Source organism: Protopterus annectens, chromosome 6.part0 (genome assembly GCF_019279795.1).
Source record: "Protopterus annectens isolate FY-2018-M chromosome 6.part0, PAN1.0, whole genome shotgun sequence".
NCBI lineage: Eukaryota > Metazoa > Chordata > Ceratodontiformes > Protopteridae > Protopterus > Protopterus annectens.
In genome coordinates this window covers 373150873-373156872 of record NC_056737.1, presented here as the reverse complement: position 1 = coordinate 373156872, position 6000 = coordinate 373150873, and the positions used below count along the sequence as shown (strand labels likewise).

The window sequence follows — 6000 nt, the reverse complement described above, 5'->3', positions numbered from 1 at the left end:
CTTAATATGAGGACAGCCTGTGTCCACATGGGTACGTCAAAAGGAATAAAGAAGGAGAGGCCATTCTAGAATGGCAAATGGCTAGATAGTAGCCAACTTATAGTTCAGAAAGACAGACAGTCACAAGATCACATACAAAAGTGGCCAACATGTAACTCAGATAGACTTCCTCCTAGTAAGGAAAGGGCACCTATGTAGAATCAGTGATTGCAAAGTCATCCCCAGTGAAACAGTCAGCACACAGCATAAACCAATGGTTGTCATAATCAGCTGCAAGCAGTGGACAGAGAAACCTCCAAGCTTAACAGAGACTAGGCTGATGATCTGGAAGCTGACTGGAAAGAAAGCACAATAGTTCAAGGAATTACTCAGGGCTCTATCACCTCAAGAAGAAGAGGAAATTGATGGAGTTGAAGAACAATGGCAACGCCTCAAAACAACAAGTGTAAGGGCTACAGAACAGATATGCGGCTGAGACAGGTATGGAAATAAAGTAGTTAAGGAAAGCTGGTGGAAGAATACAGAGGTCCAGGAAATCATCAAAACAAAGAAGGAGTGCAGGAAAAAGTGGAAGATAGAAAAGACAGACCAGATTAGGAAGGCATAGTGTTAGGCTAACAAAGAGGCTAATAGAGGAGATGCAATAGCAAAAAACAAGGCATCAGAAGCACTCTACTAACTTCTGGAAAATGTGTCAGTGGATGGCGCAAAGAAACTCCATCCAGTTGCATGGCAAAGACAGAATTAGATAGGCAGACATCTTTCAGAAGGGATGCCAGCAGCAATCTGCTCACTAGCCTACAGGACATCAAAGGCAGATGGAAGGAGTACTTCCAGCAGCTTCTGAATGAAGAAAACCCCACCAAATATGTACTGCCCCAGACACAGCCTACTTTTAGAGAAGAAAAAGGTGTCCACCCCAGAAGAACATCACTAAAAAAGTTAAACCAGGAAAAGCAGCAGGATAAGATGAGGTCACAGCACATGTGATCAAGATGTTTGGTGAGAGAGGGGAAAAATGGCTCCTGCAGGTACTCGTATCAGTATGGAGAGGAAGACATATCCCAGATGGTTGGAGAATCAGCATCCTAGTGGGCAGTAAATAGGTATAAAACTCCTATAACATTGCATGATAGTTCTGGTGAGGGTGACTGATAAATGAATACACAGAATTGTAGAAAGTAAGATGGGAAATGAGCAGTTTGGATTCAGATCAGGATGCAGCACAATGGGCCTGATGTTTGCAGTGAGACAGATACTTGATTAGAATCTAGAAATGAGGAAATAATCCAATTGGGCATCCCTAGACTTGGAGAAAGCATATGACAAGCATATCCCAAGAAAGCTGATTTGGGCAGTCCTGCTGTGGTTTGGAGTCCCAGAAACATTGGTAGAATTAGTGCAAGCTACGTACAAGGACCCAATGACTCAAGTATGAATGGTGTTCGGTCTTACAGAGGGGTTTCCAGTGGGAATGGGCTCAGATCAGAGTTCAGCTCTGAGCCCACTGCTGTTCATACTGGTGATGAACTACATCAGCAAACAGTAGACAGTCAACAAAGTTGCTGTATGCAGATAATGTGACATTACAGGCAGACTCTGAGCAAGAAGAAGGTAGGGGAAAGGAATCCAAGCTGAAGGCATATGGGATGAAATTGAATAAAGGTAAGATAGCTGAAATGGCAACAAATGGGGGAATATAGAGAAATAACACGTGAAATAACAACGCCAAAGTTTTTTTAATAAAGCTTTCGGAAATAATCCTTCATCAGTATTACAAATTTTCAGTTAAGAACACCATTAAATACATAGATTTAAAAATCACATGATTACACACAGCCAATAGAAATAAAAAAATAATAAAAAATAAATTAATCACTTTCTTAAGTACATTTGCTTATACTTCAGAACTGGTTTAAGGGATACCATTTTATTTATACCTGGGTGGTGATCTGCATTCAGGCAAATAATCCATTCATATTCTTTTCTTTCCAATTTGTTGTCAGTATCACCACCCCTTTGGTCAATAGAAATTATGTCCAAAACCCTAAATGTAAAAGTATGTGTTAAACCACAGCTCCTATAATGTTCTGCCAAAGCATTAGTTAACACTCCTCTATTTATATTTGATTTATGTTCTACCATTCGACCCCTTAACCTACGTGTTGACTTTCCTACATAAAACATTTGTCAGGTTTTACATGTAGCTAAGTAAACTATACGATTGGTGTTACAAGTAGCTCTGCATTTTAACTTATATTCTCTTTTAGTTATCGGATGGATAAATACAATATCCCTATTTATATTTATACAGTTTATACAATTAAAACAGGGAACAGTGCCTACTTTAGTTTGTACAATATTTATAGGTTTAACAAAATCTTTATAACAAAGCCTTCTACTTAAATTACAGCAATTTTTATAAGAAAATTTAGGGAATGTATCTATATGATTTAACAACTCAGGTAAAGACAGTAAAATACACCATTTCTTCTTAATTATACTTTCAACAACTTTATTTGCCTGGGTAAAGGTAGAAACATAAAATATTTTTTTATTTTTCTCATCAGAATGTAAAACAACGTCTGAGAAGGACATAACTATAGGGCCTTTTGATCAAAAATAGGGACTTAACGTATCATTTCTCACAGCCACTACCTCAGAATAGATGTCATTTAACATCTCTCTCTCATATTCCTTACCAATAAAATCAGAAATAAGTTCATCCAATTGTTTATAAAAAATATTATCATCAGTATTCAATTTACTATATCTAGTTAATTGAGTTTTAACAATACTCTTAAATCCAAATTTTGGATGCATACTCCTTCTATCCAGATATTTTTTCTTTTGCAAAGGCTTTTTATATACAGTTGTATGTAAAAGTGATCCATTCATAAAAAATTCAATATCCAAAAAATGTATTTTACTCGTTGAATAATTAAATTTAAATTTTAAAAATTCTGTAGTATTATCAAGAAAATTAACAAACTGTAATAGTTCATTTTTGCTACCCTTCCAAACAAGAAAAACATTGTCCACAAAATGACAAAAAAATGAAACATATGATGAATTAGTCACGCTATTAAATATAAATTCATTCTCCCATTTTCTAAGAACCAAATTTGCGTATGTATTTCCCATTGGTGTACCCATTGTGACACCACTCAACTGATGGTAACGTTTACCATTAAATAAAAAATAATTATTCTCTAGTACCAATTGTAATAGTTCGCAAATAGTCTCAATTTTGCATGCAGGCAAAACTTCAACCAACAGCTCTCTAATAGCTGAAACACCATAATCTAAGGGAATCATGGTAAATAATGATACAATATCTAAAGTAACTAAAATACTTCCATCCAAAGTGTTAATGTCATACCATTCCCTAAACTGATCAAGAAAATCACCAGAATCCCTTATATAGCTTTTGACGTATTTCAAATAACCACTCAACACATTTTGTAGATATAAGGAAATCGGCTCTGTGATCCACCCCCTACCCTATACTATTGGTCGCATTGGGGGTTTAGATAAACATGTGTGAACTTTTGGTAAACCATAAAATATTGGTAATATGGGACATGGTACACTAAAGTAATGAAACAAATCTAACAAAATATCATTATTAATCTGTAGCTCATATATTAACACATTCACATTCCGAATGCATTTTTGCACATGTAACAAAGTAACTTTCTTAAAAGCTTCAGCATTTTTAAGTTCATCACCTACTAATGAAAAATACATTTCACGATCCATAACAACGATTGCACCACCCTTATCAGCTTGTTTTAAAACAATATCTGAATAGTTTTCCAGTTCCTGCAATGCCCTACATTCATTAAATGTTAAATTATAGAATTTATCAAAATTATTACATTCAAATACAGCCCTCAACTGCTGTTCACATATTTCGGAAAATGCTGATATAACAGGATGGCTAACCGGAATGAAAACACTAGTTCTCTTTAGAGTTGTACTGCATTGTGCATTCAAACCAAAAATAAGCCTTAAATTTAAAGCACGACAAAAAATCGTTGGTTCTCTTAAGACATTAGTCATAAAGTCAATGGATGTAGGTATAAACTTCAAACCTCTATTAAGAAGCATAATTTCATAATCGGTCAAAACATGTCCACTGAGGTTTTATTATAACATCTCATGTTGTTTGCACTACTGCTTGGTTCGACTGCAAGTTTGTGGGCGTCTGATATAACTTCCTTCCTGTGTTCTCGCTGGTGTTCTCGTTTGGTTTACCAAAAGTTTACAAATCAATGTGACAAATAATATCAGGTAGGGGGTGGATCACAGAGCCGATTTCGTTATATCTACAAAATGTGTTGAGTGGTTATTTGAAATATGTCAAAACCTATATAAGGGATTCTGGTGATTTTCTTGATCAGTTTAGGGAATGGTATGACATTAACACTTTGGATGGAAGTATTTTAGTTACTTTCGATATTGTATCATTATTTACCATGATTCCCTTAGATTATGGTGTTTCAGCTATTAGAGAGCTGTTGTTTGAAGTTGGGGGATTGCCTGCACGCAAAATTGAGACTATTTGCGAACTTTTACAATTGGTACTAGAGAATAATTATTTTTTATTTAATGGTAAACGTTACCAGTAGTTGAGTGGTGTCTCAATGGGTACACCAATGGGAAATATATACGCAAATTTAGTTCTTAGAAAATGGGAGAATGAATTTATATTTAATAGTGCAACTAATTCATTATATGTTGCATTTTTTTGTCATTTTGTGGACAATATTTTTCTTGTTTGGAAGGGTAGTGAAAATGAACTATCACAGTTTGTTAATTTTCTTGATAATACTACATAATTTTTAAAATTTTAACTTAATTATTCAATAAGTAAAATGCATTTTTTGGATATTGAATTTTTTATGAATGGATCACTTTTACATGCAACTATATAAAAAGCCTTTGCAAAAGAAAAAATATCTGGATAGGAGTATGCATCCAAAATTTGTATTTAAGAGTATTGTTAAAGCTCAATTAACTAGATATAGTAAATTGAATACTGATGATAATATTTTTTATAAACAATTGGATGAACTTATTTCTGATTTTATTGGTAAGGGATATGAGAGAGAGATGTTAAATGACATCTACTCTGAGGTAGTGCTGCGAGAAATGATACGTTAAGTCCTTATTTTCGATAAAAGGGTCCTTTAGTTACATTCTCCACAGACGTTGTTTTACATTCTGATGAGAAAAATAAAAAAATATTTTATGTTTCTACCTTTAGCCAGGCAAGTAAAGTTGTTGAAAGTTTAATTAAGAAGAATTGCTGTATATTGTTGTCTTTACCTGAGTTGTTAAATCATATAGATACATTCCCTAAATTTTCTTATAAAAATTGCCATAATTTAAGTAGAAGGCTTTGTTATAAAGATTTTGTTCAACTTATAAATATTGTACAAACTAAAGTAGGAACTGTTCCGTCTTCTAATTATGATGAAATTGTTGGAAAAAGTGGTAGATAGCAGGCTGTTCTGATTCATGACAGCAAATGGGCAACAGAACTCAAACCTATATGGTTTCTAAGAGGGCAGAACTTGACAGTCATGCATAATGTTGTGTTATGACCAGGTTAGGATTTCAGAAATACCTTTAATATATTAACTTGTAGAAATTAAAGAGGATCCAACTAGAATGGGTGCGAAAGGTTTTGTCACAAGATTTGGCTACCAAGAAAGATATAATAGTGTAATATTTAAGTTTATATCCACAAGAAATTAGGACAAAACAATTGCTCATGACCAGGTAGTCACAAGTTTCTCAGGCTCTCACAGTAGACATAAATAAAGTATACTGAAGAGCAACATTTTTTTCTGATAATGCATGATTTATGATGAATTTACTCTGAATTAAAACTATTTCAAAATGTTAATAACTATAAAGATGACTGGCTCTGTACTATAGTATGTGGATTTTGCTCATGACCAAGAGAATAATTGCTTTTATATAAGGCAA

The 6000-nt window shown here is 34.1% G+C and overlaps 1 protein-coding gene across 1 annotated transcript in view; it reads left to right on the top strand.

Annotated features, from left to right (window-relative positions):
- LOC122803840 (extracellular calcium-sensing receptor-like) overlaps positions 1-6000 on the top strand; it is a 139584-nt gene that overhangs the window by 127238 nt on the left and 6346 nt on the right. The window lies entirely within an intron of this gene.